At 43.3% G+C, this 20858-nt stretch overlaps 1 protein-coding gene across 4 annotated transcripts in view; it reads right to left on the reverse strand.

Annotated features, from left to right (window-relative positions):
- Positions 1-20858, reverse strand: part of mpp7a (MAGUK p55 scaffold protein 7a) — a 136507-nt gene that overhangs the window by 107329 nt on the left and 8320 nt on the right. For 2 of the 4 annotated variants that reach the window (XM_027274077.1, XM_027274076.1), the window contains exon 1: positions 6-135. The exons of the other annotated variants lie outside the window; for them this stretch is intronic. The gene's annotated coding sequence lies outside the window, so the exon portion shown is untranslated. Of the gene's footprint in view, positions 1-5; positions 136-20858 lie in introns of those variants that run through there. 4 annotated transcript variants of the gene reach the window in all.

A 20858-nucleotide genomic window follows, 5' to 3' on the forward strand; every position in this document is an offset into this window, starting at 1 on the left:
CTTACCAGAACACTTTCTTCCTGCAACAGAAACACAGCTTCACGCGTAGCAGTGGGGCACTCCCACTGTACTATTAACAGTGCACACAGACTAAATCCTCCCATACAGGAAGACACCCACCCATCAGGTGTATCGGCTCACCTGAACAGACCTGAAACACTAGTTCCTTTTCCTGCCTAAAGGCTCACAATGCTCCGCCCCCCCTTTTTTTTCTTTTTTACCCCTTGCACAACAGCTCAATTGTAAACAGAAAAGAATGAGTGTCCAGGGAACTTATAGAATCTAAATGTAAAAGTATGTTTAATTCCCAGTTTCTGTGTGGACCATTTAGTTGGTCTCTATTTACAGAATATGTCAGAGAAGAAATACAATATTCATAAGGATGTTTTTGTTAGTGTATAATCACCTGAAAATAAGAATCAGTAGCCCAGAACTGACAAACCAAACACTGCTTCTGGGAGTTTCACAAGAGGGTGAGTAAAGGGGGTTGCAATCTGCATCTGCACTGCTCGATGTCCCTAAATCTTACACACTGGTCTCCAGAAGCGTTGCTTCTATCTGACTGGACATGGCTTTTCCTACACTGGGCCTTTAAACCGTTTCTATCACACCATCTGATGAACTCAGTAAACATGTTAAACAATGCTTTTTTAGATTATTTATTGCAGAATCCCTTAATGTTGCACAACTTTCCCAGGGTTCTTTCCACCGGTATAAATCTATGACAGCATCATTCCAAAATAATTTATTACTCATTTCATTTCTTTTATGGAATAGCACTCAAGATCAGGCACACTGACTCTGTGGTGAGAACGCCAGAGACTGTTTCACCTCAGACGCTTGGGGAAATTCTTGGTATTCCTTCAAATACTGTGGAATTTATACTCTGCACTGCTGAGAGCGTCCCGACAGGGAACATCGCTGCCTGGTACGGAAACAGCACTGAACAAGGCCAGCGAGGCCCTGCAAAGATAGGTGTGTTCAGCTGAACGTACAATAGGTGGTGCTCTATCCTGCCTAAAATACATCCATACCAAATGCTGCAAAAATGAGGATAGGAGAATATTTAAAAGATCCTAACCATCTGGATAATAACCATCTCTCCATGGTGCAACCAGGAAGAATGTTCCAGAGAGACTAGGGCAGCAGTGAGAAACTCAGGAAGAGCTCCTACCATCAGATCACGAGGAACCTAAATGAGGACACTGCACCTTAAGAATACTTCTTTTGTTCACTTATGTCACTCCTTAATATCATTGTTATTTTTTTGGTTAGTATTTAATTATTACATTTTATTGTGTTGAACCAGATATTATGTACCCACAGTAGAGCCTCCTTTCAAAATGTAGTTACAACAAATGGCCACTAGATGGTGCAATCAGCTCACTAAACATCTCCAGTGTGTGTACAAAAAAACCTCTCATGAAAAGTAACAGATAGTGTAAGTCTGCATGGTTGCTTTTGTCTGTGTGTGTGTGTGTGTGTGTGTGTGTGTGTGTGTGTGTGTGTGTGTGTGTGTGTGTGTGTGTGTGTGTGTTTGTCCTCATCATGACCTCAGATGTGCCTCAGGGTGCCTGTAAAGTTGGGCACCAGTAATCCCATCCACTGGCTGCCAAGGTCCCATTATTGTTAGTAAACCGTAACCTGGAAGGGCAAAGCAGGCTGGCAGCAGGCTGGCACATCCATGCCGCGGCCTGTTCTGTAACACAATGCACTTTGAGTGAATAAAAACTATGTTGCGGCACGTTTCTATCATATCAACGCCCGCCACAGCTGTGTTCTCACTGATGTCAAATGTTTTAATAAGCGCCGATCCAGCTTTCCAATTCCACCATTCCACTGTTTAAATGGAGGATTAACAATTCACCCTGCTGCTCAGCTAATTACTGGCTGCAAGTATTGGCCCACTGAAAATAACAGTGCGGTAAATAGTCAAGTCTATTTCTTCCATGATCTTATCGTGCTATATATGAGGATTACAGACTCGCTGGGTGATGCTGATTTTGCCAGGTGTCTCTTGGTGAACTCCTTCAAAGTAGTTTTTGAAGCCTTGGGCTAACTCCTAAAAATAATGAAGGCATAATGAAAACAAATAATCATTAGCGGCAGACTCTCAACTACTTCCTTGTTTTTAACACCTCTTCCACCTCTTTGTCCACCTCCCATCTCTGCTCTCTGGTTCCCATGCCGACACAACAGCTCTTTGTCTCTTTCTGACCCACTAACAGGGACAGGAGACCACAGTCACCATCAGTCGCTTCACACACATTCCACTGTCACACACACACACACGCGCACGCGCACGCGCACACGCACACGCACACGCACACGCACACGCACACACACACACACACACACACACACACACACACACACAAATATATTCACAATATGGACTTGTTAATGACCAATTAATCCTAGGTATGAAATGAAATGACAGAATGAATTATCCTGGGGTTGGTGGTGCAGGGATCAGAGGAGCAAAACACACTTTGCTTAATCAAAAATATCATTGATGTGAGTGCTTTATTGCTTTACTTAAGCCCTGCAGGAGCTGACGAGCCTGAATGAAAGTGTGTTTATTTATAGGGAGGCTTTCGCATTAATCCTCTATACAAACATATACAGTATGTGCTCCAACTCCACCTTCCGCTGACATTAATTAGATGATGACGGATTTTCAGATGAGCGATTTGAGCTGCAAATAGCAATGCACCTGCAATGAGAGGCCCGGAGAGACGGAGAGTGAACAGCAGGTAACCCCGTAAGCCTCGCTAATCTGGTAGTCCTTCTAAATGCCAGTGTTGCTGGGTAACCTACATCCTCACCAGTTATTACTGGAATGAATTACTGTACCTGGAGCGGTCAGGCAGGGGCAGGGACAAACACACGGGGACGGCGAGAGAGGCAGCTGGTTTAACAGACAGGATGAAAGAAGAGGCCAGTGGGTAAGATCAGGTCTACACACCTTTAAAAGTTTACACGGAAATGTTTAAAAGTGTGTAGACCTGATGCATGCACACGCATGTACACCTGCCATGGGTGTTTACGGGCCTCAACAGGAAGTGGAAGTGAGCCCTTTAACACATGCATAATTGATAAAGCCGGTCGATGGATAAGAGAGTGAGAGAAGAGGGAAAGAAAAGGATAAGATGGAAAGAAACAGCAGAGAAAGAATGAAACATCAGGAGAGTGAAAGAGTTCAAAACAGAACAAAGAGTGCAGAAGTCACTAACTCCCATCAGTCCATCTGTTCCGTGCTCTGGCCTACTTTGGAACAAAAATAACTAATTTTAGCATGACTCATCACAGCCACTAAAAATAATCCCTCATACCATCAACAAGCATTTGTGTTAAAACTGTAGACTTGAGGCACCAAACTGGTCACATCAGGCCAGATGTGACCAGCTCCCGAGCCAGGGCAGCAGTCCACATTAGATTGCTGCATGCTGGCCGATAACTGACAAGAAACAGCTGTATAGTAATGCCAAAATCTCCCGCTCTGTACATATCTTGGTAACAGGCTTTCAAAGAGATAATCATCAACGAGATAAAGAGTCTGCAGCCATGCTAGCAGCTCTGGGAGGCTGAACTTAATAAACACAATGGACAGCTTATGCTGAAGTTTTGCAGGTGTTTGGTCACAAACCAAAGTGGACAAGTGAAATATTTGACAAAGTAATAGCACTTCATCATGAGGGACGTGCATGTTACCACATTTCATGGTAATCCATCCGATAGTTGTTGAAATATCTCAGTCAGAGAGCCATGCTGATAGTCCGGCTTATGCAGCTACATCTGATCTTTTCAACTCTCAAATATCGGCTTTGCAAATCCAGTACTGTTCAGGCTCTACAGGATACGATACCCGAGTGCGTTGCTTAATAAACAGAACCAAACTTCTATGAACTCTCCAGCTTTAACAAACGTTAAATGACGGTACAGGATTTTTGAGGCTGATACTGGTAATTTTGCACCAATATGACAAAACAAATAGCTCTAGTTAAATATTTTCTAAACAGAAGCAGATCTTTCTTTAAACAAAAGTGAATATATAATTAAAAAAATAAGCAAACTAGATTAAAAAATAAACAGGAACACGAACGGCAGCTTTTGCTATTTAAAGTTCATGCACAGCAGGAAGTGTTATTCACAGGTGCAAACTTATGAAACACAAAAATCCTGAACACTGACCACCGTTTGTTTAGAAATGGAAGAACTCATTGACCTACATTTGCATTTTTTTGCATTTTTTGTCCCTGGACTACCTGAGTTGTTGTTTTGTTTTTTTTAACTTGACTTATTGTGACTGTGTCCAACAGTGTTTAGAAGTTCGATCAGCATGGTCAAGAGCAGGGCTCGGTTCTGGACTAAATAGGGAACGGGGGAGTTGATGTGAGCTCAGATGGCAGAGCCGGTACCTCAGGACAGGCAGAAGGTCAAAGTCGGACACGTGGTTAAATTACACCAATAAAGACCTGAGTATACGTGCTATCACACTCCGGAGATGGAAGGATAAACATTTAAATGTCAGTTTGAGACATGACCTTCTAACACGACCTCTCATCTGATCAGCAAGTGATTGTGAGGTTGAAATAAATTCAGGAGAGTCAGTTCTAGCTAAAGCCAAAGTGTGTTACTCATCAGCCCTGTAAGCAGGTAGACATTTATCTGGATCAGCTACTAGATTACAAATCTACCTCCTCACTGCGAAAGAACACGCTAAAAATAGGGCTTTTATTTAGTTAATCCTCAGAGAGGTGGCTTTTTAGTCCGACTGCCCTGATGCAAAACATATCCTGAACTATTCAGGCTGCAATCCAAATGTGATGGGATCACTTTGCATCCTTCAGTATCCAGTAAACTGAATCAGTGATCTGCCTTGTTGTCTTGTTGTTTTTAAAGAGAAACTACAGTCTAACACACTGATTGTGACTCCTAACAACGATAGTGTCCTGTTCGATCTCCGTCCTCCAGTCTCTGTGGCTCACCTGCACCGCACAGGTGTTTCAACCACACTGAGGCTTTCTTTTGTCCTTTTGGACAATGAATCCAAAAAGAGCCACGCCCAGCTCTCACAGCAGCAGCACAGGTGCTCCCGCTGGATCCGAGAGAGGAGCAATACCTGAAACTGAGAGGGAACAAAGACCTAACCTCCATGTTGTTATGAAATAAGAAGACATCCCCTCCTGACGTGACATGAAAACATCACTTGTAGCGTCTGATAATCCTGCTAAGCTGCTTATGATAGAAAACAAACAATTACTGGATGGCACCCAGCTGGTGGTGGCATCACCGTGCCAGAGCCTGGACAATATGTCCATTCAGACAGGAAAGACTTGGAATCACTCACTCCTTGCTCTCAATTTGTTATATTTTTGCTTGTAAGACAAATCCATTCATGAAAGAGAAGTCAGACGCATCAGACAGAGTAAAAGGATGTAATAATGTTCCGCATTTGTGGTTTTTTCACTGGAAAGTGGCTCCACTCACAAAGAAACAAAGACAAACTATTCACGACCTCCTCGAAAACAAGATGAATTATGTTTTAGCCGCACAATAACAGCCATTTTCATACCACAGTTATCATCCACTGCTCAAATCCTGCCATTATCTCTGACTTTGTCTATGAGGCCACCACCTCGCCACCCACTGGAGTCTCGTCCTCCCACAATCCACCACACACACACACACACACACATACAGGGTACGGTCCTGCCCGAGACACAAACACACGTGTAAATCAGCCTCGGTGACGGCTCGCCCATCCGCGAGCGTTAACACAGCCAGGCGGGAGGATTCCAAACCGCTGAGCATCCTCAATGCAGCATCGTCCTCAATCACACTCCGTCACACTCCCACACAGCGCTGGGAGACAGTCATGGCCTCTTAAGAAGCAGTTATGAAAGGGGCAGGTTTAAATGATGCCTGTGCTTGTGAATAAGGGAGTAGTTATAAAAGAAAACAGAGAAAGAGTTTTGTTGAATACCAATGTTGGCCCAGGGAGATTCCACAGAGTGCAAAACAGGCCCAGTGCTGCTGCCAGTGCTCTCAACTACTCCTACTATTTGGTGAGGAACATTTCTCAGGGTGGACAAAGATGCACTGTTTGGAGCAGATACACTATCCACACTGTGGATTGTTGCCGTCTTAAATCAGATGGAGAACAGCTTTTGAAAGTCATGGTTACACATTCTGTTCATTCATTCTGTCTGAAAAGAAAGCAACACCTGGAAACAGATTTCTCAACCTGAGGTGGAGAGATCTAGAAAGATCGCAATATCTGACATAAAATGTCTGAGCAGCAGATTTTTCAGGAAGTAAGGCTGAAGTAAAACCCAGTTGCCAGCTATTTAGTACTCTTATTTCCCAGAGGGGATTGAGGAAATGGTTGATATAAGTAGAGCGCTCAATAGTGCATTCAAGGAGACGGCCTCTTTACAGAACCAGGTCAGTCATCTTAAAGGCTACCAACTGGCTACAGCGTAATCCTTACAGGTAATTGTGCACTGTCAAAGTTCGTCCACTAAAAGTTTTTTTTGCCACTGATCCCTGCAGAGAGACGTTTTGTTAAGCACTAAGATCATTCTTGATCAACCAGAACCAGCAGTTCTATCACTGACACCAGACTCCACTGACAAAAACAGTACTTTTACCTCGCGACATCGTAACACTTCATTCCCACTCGACAGAAACAAAATGATGCCTGTTTTGTTTTGTCTCGTCTTTCCAGTGTACCAACAATCACCAACTCTGGTTTGGTCCAAATAAACCCTCACAATCAACACATTGTTCTCTCCATTCTAGTAGTTAAGACCTTGCTTTCATGCTTATGAAAATAGACCAGTGGTATTGAACGGGGACAATCAAACTCCGACTAACTTGTGAAGGCTTTAGTTAATGTTGTTTTCTATGCCCATCTCCATCTGTTTTGTATGCAAACATGGACTTGGAACTATAGAGATTAGTGATTTGTCTTTTTGCCATGGCTCTCTACACTCAAGAACAGCTGTTAGCGCTCGGCAACTTAGCATACTCTCTGTGGAAAGACTGGAGAGGAGGAGGAGACAGGGATACAGAACTGGATCTAAGCGCTGGAAGCAGGAAAAGACAGTACAGACCATGAGTACAGTCTCATAATAGGGAATGTAAGATCTCTCCCCAATGAGATGGTGGAGTGATGACGGAGTGATGAAGAGTGTAGCTTCACAGAGATGTGGGTGAATGAAGTCACTTCAGACTCTTTCAGCTTATGAGGGTGGACACCTGAAGGCAGACAGGAAAGCAGGGAGAGCGATGGCGACCGACGAAGGAAGGAAAAGCAAAGAAAATGTCCGTGGACCACAGGCTGGAGTCGGAACCAAGTGCAGAGTGGACTCATACATGGGGAGCCCACTCTACCAGGTGGATCACCAGGACATCCCCTATTTATTTTACTTATCCATCTTATTGTGAGCTGCTGGAACAAGTCAAATTTCCCAGTGTGGGATCAATAAACTTAACCTGTCTTCCTACACACAGACCAAGGTTTGGTGTCCTAGCATCGCCAGTCAACAACCACCTTTCCTTTCTCCTTCACACCCAGCAGATGCAACTGCTCTTTCCCCTACTCTCCACTTGTCCGTTACCCTCTCGGTGCAGACATATGATCCCCAAGGGAGTAATGAAGCAAGTCCTCAAGGTGACCCAGACCTGACCCTGACCCAGGACACCGAAGACAGAGAGACAGATGGGCTGCCAGCAGCCAGCAGCTGAGCCCCACACTGAGACCAACGACACAAGGGAAGCTCAAGTGGATGTGTGCATTTGTACCCAACCTGCACGGTAAGCAAAAATCACACGGCAGATAGTCCATCATAAAGGAAGCTGGAAGTCTTCTCTTACATGATAACTGCTGGCGTGTGATGAACAATTATGTAACACTTCCCACAGCAGGAAGGAGGCGTGTACAGCACAGAGGAGCTCGAGGCTGGCATCGTTTAGATGACAGTGATGCAAATGCGTTTCGAAATGTACATGAGCTTTAATGTGAGGACTGTAGACGTGCATCGATACGCAGTCAGGCTCTGCAGGCTGAGCTCGGCTGTGTGTATTATTGTTCTTTGGGCATTACATCATGAGGTGAAACTCGATTCTGGTGCAGAGCCCTACGGTGACACACGAGTGTACGTGTGTTAAAAAAACACCATTATCAATTCATACCAGCAGCTATGAGGAGAGAAAGCTCCGTGTTAGACTTGTGTGCACGAGGTACAACTGAACTGTGACGTGGCATCTTTCCCCCCCTCACGTTCCAGCATGAAGCTGACTTCAGCACTTTTTCCCTTTACACGAGGACACCTGCAAAATAAATTTGGTGCTATTAAAAGCCAAATATTCAGTGCTAGAGCAAACAGGCTTTATGTTTTGGCCAGATCGAGAGCTCTCCTGTTCTGTTAGGCTGCTGTGAGCCGTGTGTGTCTTTGTTTAAAGTGTGCCGTTTAACCTGTACAACTTGAAACCTGCTCAGTGTGCAGCACTACACAAACCAAACGCAAACATGTCTGTCATCAGTCATCAGTAATTGTGTTAGTGCTCAGTGTGCCTTATTTCCCACCAGATGGAGAAAAACTGATGAAGCAGATGGAGAAAGGTGCTAAGATAGAGTGTGGGCAGTTTTGACGGGGGCAGTAAAGCTGCTCCTCTGGGTATGAGACAACTGTTAGTCAGGCTGCTGGCGTCAGCGCGGCAGCAGAGCTGCTGCCAACCATGGACAGAGCAAACACACACACACACACCCTGCTGCACCTTTACTTCGCTCTTCTCACTTACTTATTCACTCCTGATATTCTTATTACTTATTTAGTTTATTAAGACTTTTTACTTATTCGCTATTAGACTCTCACAGATATTTTGGTATCGATGTATATGTTGTCCGATATGCACCGATCATAGACACTATACAGAGTGGACGTTCACTGTGACGTCACTCACAGGTTTCTGAAGAGTGTGGTAGCTCTGGCCGCCAGCATCTTGGCAGTCCTGCCTCAGCTGGCTCCCCACTAAAATAAAAATGGACAAAACGTGGAGCTGAGGCGGGCAATATGATGCTTAGTTGCTCAAACAAGCCACCTGCGATTCCTGTCAATCCAAGCAGCTCTGAATTCAGCATAACTTTAAGCCTTAATATACATTGTTTAGGTGAGTTCTATAAAAATTCACCCTCAGTACAGTTGTCATGAACGGAGAAATTAGCTATAGAGACCAAAACTGTTTTTTGTACCAGGCTGTAAACATGTTTATTTCTGCTGTGAAGTTGGACATTTTAACATGGGGACTTATGGAGACTGACTAAAGTGAGCATTTGCTGAACTGCAGTTTTTGCCACTTCATAGCACTATTGACTATTGACTGACTATTAATTATGCTATATTTGTGTTTTTTTATTTCTAGTTGTTTATTGTTTCAGTGCAATCAAACAAACAAACACAGTTTACTGTTAAAATGGATAAATATCTGGCCTCCATTATATACCTTTGTCACAGGTGGTTGATAACCACTTTTAAGGAATCATTGCAAAAAATGTGTCTTCATAGCTAAAGAAAATATCAGCCTCTATATCGATATTTTACACAACTTTTAATTGAACAAAATCGTTGTTCATAACTGCTGATCCTCATCAGGGCCGTGGAGGACTGCAGCCTATCCGAGCTGACATTGAGTGAGAGGTGGGGTACACAGGGCACACAGAGACAAACAACCATTCACACTCACATTCACACCACGGGCAATTTAGAGTCACTAATTAACCTGCATGTTTTGGACTGTGGGACAGGCTGGAGTACCCAGAGAGAACCCACACAGACACAGAGAACATAAACTCTAAACAGAAAGGCCCCAGCCAGCTCGAGGTTTGAACCAGGAACCTTGATGCTGTGTGGCGACAGCACTAATCACTGCACATTTCACTATGACTAAATCTGTATGACTATATATGACAATTAAACGGAACTGCCTGATGAGAAACCGTCCATCCATCCTGGCAGATATGTCATGTAAACTCCCTGAACTCATCAATGGGACCTCGTGGCACTGTCTCTAATGAGACCATCCTACCCTGAGGTTAAGTGTGTGCAAGAGTGCGTGTGAGTGCTTCTGATAATCCTTTCAGCACATCACATTGTCAAGACTTTATTACCCCCGGGAGGTTGGACGTGGACACACACACGCCATCGAGCAGATGGGATGGATCATCAGAATCGATCCTGACAATTCAGAGTCGTAACATATACAGCGTGACCTTGAAGACTGCAAGACAGCGTTTTCCACAGCGGAGAGCGGTGTCACACATAAACAGGCTGTCAGAATGGAAGTATCATCATAGCCGTCCCCGGGCATGGTGACAGTAGCCATCAAGTGGAGTATCAGTGATCAGCACCTCCCAAATTACCAACACACACAGGTCAGCCTGCAGCCTAATACTGTATATGTGTGTGTGTGTGTGCAGAGGGTGAGCAGATGGGGTGCCAAGCCTTCCGTCTTAGCAAATCCCCTTCAGTCTGATTGCGCTCCCTGATAGAGAGCTTCACAGCAGCCATTACAAAGTCTCTAAACTCTGTGATTTTCCCCGTGATTAGGCGGGTATTGTACTCGACAGCTTGTACACAATTACTGTATGAAGTGATGCCAACTGCAACGGGAGCTCACGCTAATCCTGGTGCCATCCTTGTCTTGTTCGTCTTCCACTCTGGTGTCTCGAGTTCGTTGTTGAATTTTACTGCTTTGAAAAGAAAAGGTAGAGGCAGACCTCCAACGTGTCCCGCAGTGAAGCATAATGAGTCCCAGGTTATCTCTCTCCAATTAGAGGGATCAAGGAGGCGACGAGACGAGGCTCTGTGGTAAGGCTCTGTGGTAAGGCTGTTGGTCTGTTTTTAGAGTCAGAGGAGCTTTAGAGTCGGGTTGCAGGGTAAAGGGGGTAAGCTAAAATGATGATGGGGTTTGATAGTGGTGCTGTGTGTGTCACAGATTCCTGCCCTCTTGGTTCTTGATTAGATGAGTGTTAAGCAGTAACCCTAGACGCTCGGGGGGGCTCGACAGAGCCTGTCGCAGCAGGAAAAAGGGATTACAGCGTGATCTGAACATCTATTTGGCTCCACTGCACTTTAGATCGCTTTGATTTCAGACTCTGACTCAAGATCAGACAAGATTGGCTGATGTTGCGTCACATCAACCCGTGTCTGTTTCTGCAGGGTTTGTGTGCTTGATAAAAATCTATTTGTCCATCTTATTTTGGAAACAGGGTAACATAGTTCAGGTAATGGCTTGTAAAAACAGGCCTGTGTGTAGCTGCCACAAGTATGCTACAGCTGTGATTTGCAGTGCCTGCTGGGAGATAAAAAAAAGGAGATTCTTTGTAGATGTTGAAAATGAAGACATGAGATGACAAAGGACACTTGTTTTGTAGGTTGTAGATCTACTGCTGAGTTATTATATTAGACATAGATATATTAGGCTCCTTTTCAGTCAAGATGGTGTTGAAGCTAATCAAAACACACACACACACACACACACACACACACACACACACACACAGTGGATCATGTAGAATTAATCATAATATATCGGATATGGAATTAATCTGCAGATGCTCCGGTTAAAACATTTGTAAGGATGTCAGTGTCATGTGTTTTGAGCTGCAACAAATGCCAAAATGCGGCCTACAACCACTGACTGAGTATAAAGCAGTGGTCCCAACCCCCAGAGCGGACCGGTACCGGTCCTGGATCAATCATTACCGGGCCGCCACAAGAATTATTAGTTATTTCTGTTTATTTTAATACGGTCATTTCGAAATAAAAAAACGTTCAAAGTAGTAGAAGAAGAAAATATTACTTAATACTTAATTTTCTTCTTCTTCTACCAACTGTAGATAGAGTAGTAAGTCCCCCTCTATTATAGTCCCAGTCTAAGTCGAGCGAGTCTTTTTATTTGAAACGTTTTTTTTATTCGAAATGACGTATTCCCCCCCCCCCGGTCCGCATTAAAATTGTCAAGCGTTGACCGGTCCGCAGTTAGGAAAAGGTTGGGGACCACTGGTATAAAGGATGGATGCTGCATGTGTGACGTCACCAACAGGTTTCTAAAGAGCCGTTTCAAAGCTCAAAATCTCTTCCGCCTCCTGGCTAATCTTAAAGAAAAAAGAAAAAAAAAAACGGTGGACCGAAGGCAGGCCGAATGAAGCCTGGGTGCTCAAAAAAGCCATCCGTAACAGCACCCACCTGTCGGTCAAATTGGCCATGCTGTTAATTATGCGTAACTTTAGGCCTTAATATAGCTGGGCGCTTCTCAGGGGGGCTGCCCATCACTCCACCATCTCTCTCCACATTTGCATGTCTATGCCCTTGTACCTTGTACTGCATATGTGTGTGTCTGGGTTAAAATGCATGTCAAAATAAAATAGAGTGAAAAAAGAATTTCCCCATTGAGGGATTAATAAAGTATATATAAAAAAATTAAAAAACTGTTGTTTGTACCAGGCTGTAAACATGTTTATTTCTGCTGTGAAGTTGGACATTTTAACATGGGGGGTTATGGAGCCAACCTCGAGTGGACATCTAAGGAACTGCAGATTTTTTTACTGTCTGTTAGGAAGTCAGCAGTCAGTATGACACCACCACACCGACTGAAGTCAACCGCCAATCATTCTACAAACTGTTCACTGATATGTTTGACAAGAAACAAACAACCCCCCCCAATCCACACTGGACTGTTTTTGTAACTTTCCATAACTGACAAACCAACAATTGGCCAGGTGAGCCGATGTGAGAAAGTATGCACGGTGTGAGCCTCCATTTCAAGTGCCCGTTTGTCCTTTCTTTCTTTCTTTCTTTCTTTCTTTGTGTGTTCAAACAAGAGAAACTTCATGAATTCTTTTGAAGAAAGACTGTGCGAAAAGGTTTGAATCATTACGTCATCTTTCCCCTCTCCATGCGGAGACTTGATAAGTTGGAGGCATTTCAGTTGTAAACCTGATTGCTTAAACAAATCTTGTAGCAGAAATGTGCGCTTGAAGAAGTGAGTTTGTTTACTCATAGTTAGTTCATTTCTAAGACTAAAACATTGCTTCATGTGTCATCACTGGTCCTTACTGTCCTGTGTTTGCACCAAATCACTCACTGCCGGTAATTCTGTCCTTCTGAGAACGAGTACAAAAAACCAACAACGGGGCGAGTTATTACACGCAACGGGAGAAAGACAAACAGCGGTATTTACAGAGACATCAGTCGCGGTTCATGTGTAAAGTAAGTAGCTTAACTACTTCCTGCTGCTGCTAAGAAAGTGTGTGTTTGCGTGCTGAATTCACATGAGGAATGGGGAGGAAGAGTGGGATGATTGAGCGGAACACTGGCAGGAAATGAGGTGTCTTGTCTGCTGTGTTACTGTATCAGAGGGCCTCCTCCTTTATCTCTCAGTTAGCAACACCAATTAACACATTCCTCCACCCCGCTGTACAGTAAGCAGACATATTGGACTGAGAACAAGGGTTTCCCGGTACCTCTAATCATTTTGCACGGGGCTCTGGTTGCTAGGAAGAAGGGAGTAGGCAGGAATAGAGAGCAGGCATGAAGAACAATGCCTCGATTGAGTATCACAGAGGGTGCCCCAAACCCTAAATGTGACTCACCTCATTTAAATACCATAAGTCTTTAAGTGACAGGCTAACAATGCACTGAAAAGGGTCATTGAGGGATCTTACACCACAGTGGATGAATGCATCACTAACGTGTGTGATTCAGCTGGGGTTAAACATTCAAACTTTCTATTCAGCGTTCCTGTAATTGAGGTAATGGCACACAGCTCATTTCAGCAGATGTTGGTGCGTTGCATGAGCCGAAAAACGTTTTTGCCCGGCCAATAACGATCCCTGTCGTCTACAACAGCCTTTTCTAAGTGGCTAAGCAGCACCTGTCTGCAGCCTGATAATGACATACACACCTCCATCGATTCTCCCTGCCTCTCCACCTTCATCATCGCTCCCATCTCCACTCTACTCCACATTCCACACACACACACACACACACCCACACAGCACTTCCTCCTCCACTCGAGCGGAGAGGTATCGCTTTCTACCAAAGCCTGCCCTCTCGTCTCACTGCTGCTTTGTCAGTGAAATCGGAGACATGGGGAGTCAGCTTGATAAGTCTGGAAAAAAACATAAAACCTTTGGAAAGATGAAAAAAAATAAATGATATGAGTAATGCTTGACGGCATTTCCTAGTTTCCCTGCACTGTTACATGCTTAGAAGGTTAAGTCACAAGTTAGAAGGCTAAATTCTGAATCAGACATGATCCAACTACACCTGTGCAGCTTGTTGTCGCAAACAGACCTTTGATTCCTCTTGTATTCCAGTCAAACATCATGAGTCATTTTGGTCACTGTTGCAACCAAAAGTTGGTTGAACTTTGCTGCTGCGTCACTGTTTTTCTGACCTTATCCGGGGCAGTCTTGCATTACTTAAACCACTTCTGGGTCTATCTGGGAACCTGGTGACTCTGCACAAATCAAGAGGGAACCGCCTGGTTCATGAACTTTGCAGATGCTAAATAAACAACTCTTCCAGACTGGAACTAATCAGCTGGCCAACACACAAGACGGAGACAACAAGCCATTGACAGAGACTAAATGTTGCTACCCTATGAATACACCGGCCGCTTGACAAATTTGTTTCCAGTCCACATTTCCCTGATCTGCAAGTGCAAATACTTCTTTTTTGGATAACATATTCTTGGAAATAACCTCATCATTGTCTGAGAAAGCCCAGATATTCTTTAGTGAGTCACTGGAGGAATACTTGGCTTCTGTCTTCAGTGAGAATGAGATAATGCCAGTGCTGAGAAATGAAGCAATCTGCAAAACATCTCTGTGACTGATGAACACACACGAATCTGCCTCAAACTATTCTTTAGAGAGTTAAACTATGACCCCAATACACACACTCCCTGTGTGTGTGGTGTGACTGGGATTGTGAGCACTACCAGTGATAATCCTTATTTCTGTGAACGGGTCCCACACTGAAACACTCTAATACCTCGTTACGCAACAAGTCATTCACTTCTGCGCTTCACACTTGCAGCTGTCTAAATCACACCGACCTATTAAAGCATTTCCCAGGCCATATTAGGCTTTATCGACCTTAAAACAAATGTGGGGTGAAATTACGTGCATCAATATGGAATGTCAAATTATGAATGGTGGAAAAAATGCAGCACAATCCCTCCAACTTGGACATTATGTGTTTTATTGATCCCTGAAGGGGAAATACATTTCCTGGTTAAGAACAAGGCCTACAATACACAAAGTACATAAGGATGCTCCTAATGTGCCTGACAGGACACATACACTCTGTGCAAATACACACAGGTGTGCACAATACACACATAGACTTGTATTCACACTGAACACTGAGCAGCAAACATGTCTGTCACAGTTGCTTGGACACATCGGTTTGTTGAGAACTTTTACGTTTGCCAACTTTCCACTTCACGCCACGTCAGTAAACTTAGATCTTCAGTGTGAAGTGGTGTCAAGTCTTTTTCTAATTATGTCCAACCCAGTCCTATCTAGAATATAAAGTCTTTCTTTACACCTTTAAGCTTTTGAGATAAGAAGAAAAACACATGCAGGATGGAATTTTCTAAATTAGATCCTGAATTAAAAAAACTTCCCTGGTGTGAACTGGAGCGACTTCCATGAGGGATCATTTGGTTATCACATAAAACACTTTACATTAGGATACAAACGCATTCATGCGCCTTTACAGGGATGCAAATGTTACTGCTGGAGAATGCAAATGTAATTTGTGGTGGACGTCTCCCCAGTTATAATCTCTCTTCCAAATGAGCTGCTGTGTGGAACTTCTGTTAGGGAGTACTTAAACACAACCACATGAAATAACAAAGAAACTAAGTCAGTAGTGTCAAGTAGTGCTATTTGTGGCAATAAAATGAATGAATGGTGTGAAAAAAGAAAACCACCTTCACTGTGGTTTAATGTTTAATGTAATGTACTAACATGTGCCTTGGGTCATCCAATTACAAGTGGACAGATATAAGTACACGTATGAATGCACCCAGGATGCACTGAGGACTAAGCTTTTCAAACCTATTTGATAATAAACCAAAGACTTGATGGACCGAGACTAGTAATACTGAATTTTACCACTTCTACTCCAAAGTGGAACATAATAAGAACCACAAATGAAAGTATAAGTTCAGGTTTTCCTTATGTCCCTGTAAATGTTTCACAATAAAAGCTTTATTTTGAAATTAGATAGAGGAAATCTTGAGTTTGTATTGACAGCTTAATGCAGTAACTTTAACAGAACAAACAGGAGTGGATCAAAAAGAGGTTCGTACTTCTGCTTCGTGACTGTGCTAGCTGGCTAGTTACTACGCAAATATAGCAATTGCGATAAGAGATGTAATAAGCATGAGTGATATGTTGGTTGTCAGGGACATTGTTATATTAGAGTTACATTAAAAAGGGATAAGATAGGAATGTTCGTTAAGTTTCTAACAATGTGTTTCACCAATTAGTCATCAACTTACCAAGAAGACCTGTTAAGACCTCTGCACAAATGCTGGTTCAGTCCATTTACACTAAATCAGACCGGAAAAACTGGACAAACCAACCCTACTGAAGATTCATTGAGATCTCAGCACTTAGACTGCATTCTGGACGTGGATGTGTGCTGGGCTACAATGAAGGACCACCTACACAACAACTGCTGAAGCAGAACCGTACTCATTTGTGTGCCAAAATTAAAAGAGAAGAGAGAAGAAGCCAGATCAACGGGCAAAGGATGGAGCACACATTAGACGAAACATCGTCTAATTTTTATTTGGGCAGTGCAACAGAAACTGGAAGACTCGTGAAACTTAAAAACCAGAACATAGCTGTTTATTTGCATGTGGAGAGGGGAAGTGAGATCCAATCACAAGTGCTCTTACTCGAGACATGTGGTGTTGCTCGTTGAGAAGTCATGTTCTGAGAGCTGTCCACTTGTGATCGGACCATTGAAGTGAGTAAGTGCCAGGTGCACACAGGGCCACAGGCAGGCGGGTCCAACTGCAGCAACATCAAACTAACTTTCACATCCAATGTACCTCCAGGATTAAGATGGGTGTGATAACTCAGCTGTACCACAGTGCACACCAGGAAAAACAGCACCACCGTGTCTATGTACACTACACACTCACAAAGACACATGTTATCTCAAAGTTCTGGAGATGTTTTCCCATCTCTCTTCTGCCCACAAACGCGGTTATCTCTTGTATACTCTGTGGGAACTTACAAACAAAAGCCTCCCGTTATGCGCACTGAACACACCCTAAGCAGAAGCAAGTTAATCAGATTATTATGTGAATGCGTGTCATTTCTTAACACCCCAAAATACACAGTTCCAAGCCAAATAAATATCACATATCACAATGTTAGCAATAATCTCAGCAATAATGTTGCTTTGAGATCAGATCTTTCCCATCTGCATTACAAAAAATGCATTACCACAGCAGAGAAACATCCCTCACTGCTTCTAATCAACTCATTTTCTAGAGACACTGAAAGCTAAAGGACGGTGGAAGCCAAAACCATTTACCCAGTGTTTAGAAAATCTGAAGTTACCACCAACTAACCTGAAGTGACACTGGGACACTCCTCTTCATAATCTCTGTCTCATACCGGTTTCTCCTTTGTAGGCACTAGCCTGTCTGTCCTGTCTGCTGGCTGACAGGCTGTGTCAATTGGATTATACTGTATGGATTAATCTAGGCAGATAGGGTCGACCTGAGGTACTGTACAACGACATACAGATGATGGAGCACACGGGGCCAAAATGCCCCAGGCTCTCTAAACACCACAGAAGCTGATCTCACTGTTTATTAGTTCCTCCCTGTTGCTGGAGTTGTGCTACTCAGCAGAAATCAGCTGCTGCTGTTTGTTTGTAATAAAACGTGCACTGCCTTCAGAGCTAGAAGCTCGATGTGAACCACCGTTAAGTAAGCTAACACAATAAAACAGCTTTAAAGCCAGGTTTAGGAGAACTAGCTGTCCTCTTGACCTTTGACCCTTGCATCTGCCTTACTGCTGTTAAACATAAAAACATTATAGGGTACAAAGAAAATGGTCCACAGAAAAGAAGTGTGGAAGCGACCCTTTAAATGTTGTACATTTGTTGGCCTACAGGTGTGATACGTGGTTTGTTCTCAGGTGGATGTTGGTGAATGTCTCCCTGGCAGATCTCCGACATGTTTCCGAAGCTTTAACACCAGATCCATCCTGTAAAGAAGCGGTCTGTTCCACAGTGGCCCACTGGCACACAATACTCTTCTGTTCACCGGATGCCAAATGCTCCAGTCATCACCCTCCATTGCCACCCCTCTTTACCCACCTCCTCCTCTATCTGTCCCCAGTCTTTTCTCTCTGTATCTGTCTTTCCCTGACCATGACAGAAGCTGCTGATGGTCAGTCAGATTAGCATCCACCCGCAGAAGGGACGACTTCAAAACGGACAAAGAAAGAGCTGCTTTGTCTCCGTTTGTCTCGTCTGGTGCCGACGACCCCGGAAGTAAGAGAGGAAACTGTGTGGGCAGAAAAAAGCATTACAAGAGCCTTTATACTGATGGACTGTGAGAGCCCGGAGGAGGAGGAGGAGGAGGAGGACCAAGAATAGTCATTATGTGGTGCATGCGCCCCCTTCAATATGACATGGTTTATCTACAACTGGTTTATGCAACACCAATGGCCTGTTACTTCAGCAGTAACTTTCTGTTTAATCTATCACACCACTGATTCTCAAACTATGGTACTTGTCCCACTGGTAGTATTTAACATTGTTGTAGTGGCACCTGGAGGAATATCAAATACTTTTCTAAATGAAATAAATAAATTAAATAATAACAAAAAGAAGATTCCTGGTTACAACCACCCTTTGCGGAGTTGTTGCATGTTCTCCCTGTGTCTGACTTCCTCCCATAGTCCAAAGTCATGCAGGTTAACTGGTGACTCTAAATTGGCCGTAGGTGTTAATGTAACAATGAATGGTCATCTCTATGTGTTAGCCCTGTGGTGAACTGGTGACTTGTCCATGATGTATCTCACTTTTCGCACAATGTCAGCTGGGATCAGCTCCAACCCCCCCGCAACTCATAAGGATAGGAGCAGTTATGCAAAACAGATAGACGGACGGATTTTACTACCAAAATACTACAAATTTCTAATGAAATGAAGGAAAGGTTTTACATTTCATGACATATTTGGTTGGGTTGGCTGGTTGGGTTTGCACATAGTGCACGCATAGATGAGCTTGAATGTGATTTTTTTTTAAAAGTAAGCAAAGTTAACATTAATGGTTCAAAAAATTATACAACCGTACCTCCAAACTGGAAATATTAGGAAGAGCAGTACCGGTCAGGAGTATGGCTGGGTGGGTGCTATAGTTTATTTTGCATTAAAATTACTATACATTTCTTCCCTTGAGCCAGTTTGTTTTTATTTCTCCTGTCCGCCTGTCCAGGTCTCCTGCTGCACGTTGACGTTGTCACATCAGAGTCTCCAATAACTCCAGAAAGGGTCTGAAAAATTGCTAAATATATCGCTAAGTTGTCAACACTGGACCACTGATTACTGTGTCAATAAACAACCGAAGCAGTGGGGTTAGAGGTGGTGCACAGGTCTTGACCCATGTGTCAGCTGTTGCAGTGTATTGTGGGATTTGTAGTATGAGTGGCAGAAGTGAGATTTACCAGCGGCCCATTAATGATAGACTTATGAAATTATCCGGCCATGGAAAAAATATGGACATATAGCGAGTATCGCCATTCAGATAAAAAAATATCGAGATATGACTTCTGGTCCATATCACCCAGCCCTAGACAGGAGTACACCTTTCCACCAAATTAGCCGTAGTCCTATTCAGGATTCAACAGTCAAGAATAATCATCATCTCATTTCAAACAGTCCATAGCTGAATTAGGTCAGCCTATGTTACTTTATTATTTATTTAACATCTCTCATAATAGTGTCTACATGTTGTAAAACGTTTGAGGAACACTGTATTCAACAGTATCAACACTGTATGTCTTGATACTGTCCAACAGCTCCTTTAGCAACAGACTGCTGCTCCCACCATGTAAGGAATGCTAGCACAGGTACTACAGCTGTCTTTAACACAAGCATGACTTCATGATTGATTTATGAATAACATCTTATCAAAAAAGTGAATTTTCACAGTGTAGGATCAATAAAGTCTGTTTTATCTGAACCAACTCAAACTGAACACTGAAATGAGGACAAATGAACCATCAAGTTTGGAGTCATCAGTCCTATGGTCTTTTTTTTTACATATTGTACTGTGTACCATAAACAAACTCTGTAACCCAGTGAACCTACAAATCAAACCTCAACTCCACCCTCTCCACCCTGTAGAGTCCATCTATTCAAACTATAGTCAAATCTAAACTTACTTCACAAACTGCATGATGGTGCAGTCAAAGACAAAGTCAACTGCTCCTACACACACTGCTGCATGAACGCCATACGGACTGTGTTATCAATGCTCGACAGTCCAAAGAAAGCTATAAATATCACACTTTCATTGCACCGCAGCCAAAAAACCTCCACTCAAGGGCATTTCCATAAGGTTACTCAGCAATTAGTGGTTAGCCGAGTTAGCAGAGAAGTCTGCCCTTTGATATGAGGGGACCATATGATAGGCAGCAGAGAATGATTACAGCTGTTCAAATCTTACGATGCCTCTTAAATAAAAGGCAAATATCAAATTACATCTGCGGCAATGTAAGGCTCAAATTATGGCAGCCAC

The sequence above is a fragment of the Larimichthys crocea genome, chromosome XXIII (assembly GCF_000972845.2).
Source record: "Larimichthys crocea isolate SSNF chromosome XXIII, L_crocea_2.0, whole genome shotgun sequence".
Lineage (NCBI taxonomy): Eukaryota > Metazoa > Chordata > Actinopteri > Sciaenidae > Larimichthys > Larimichthys crocea.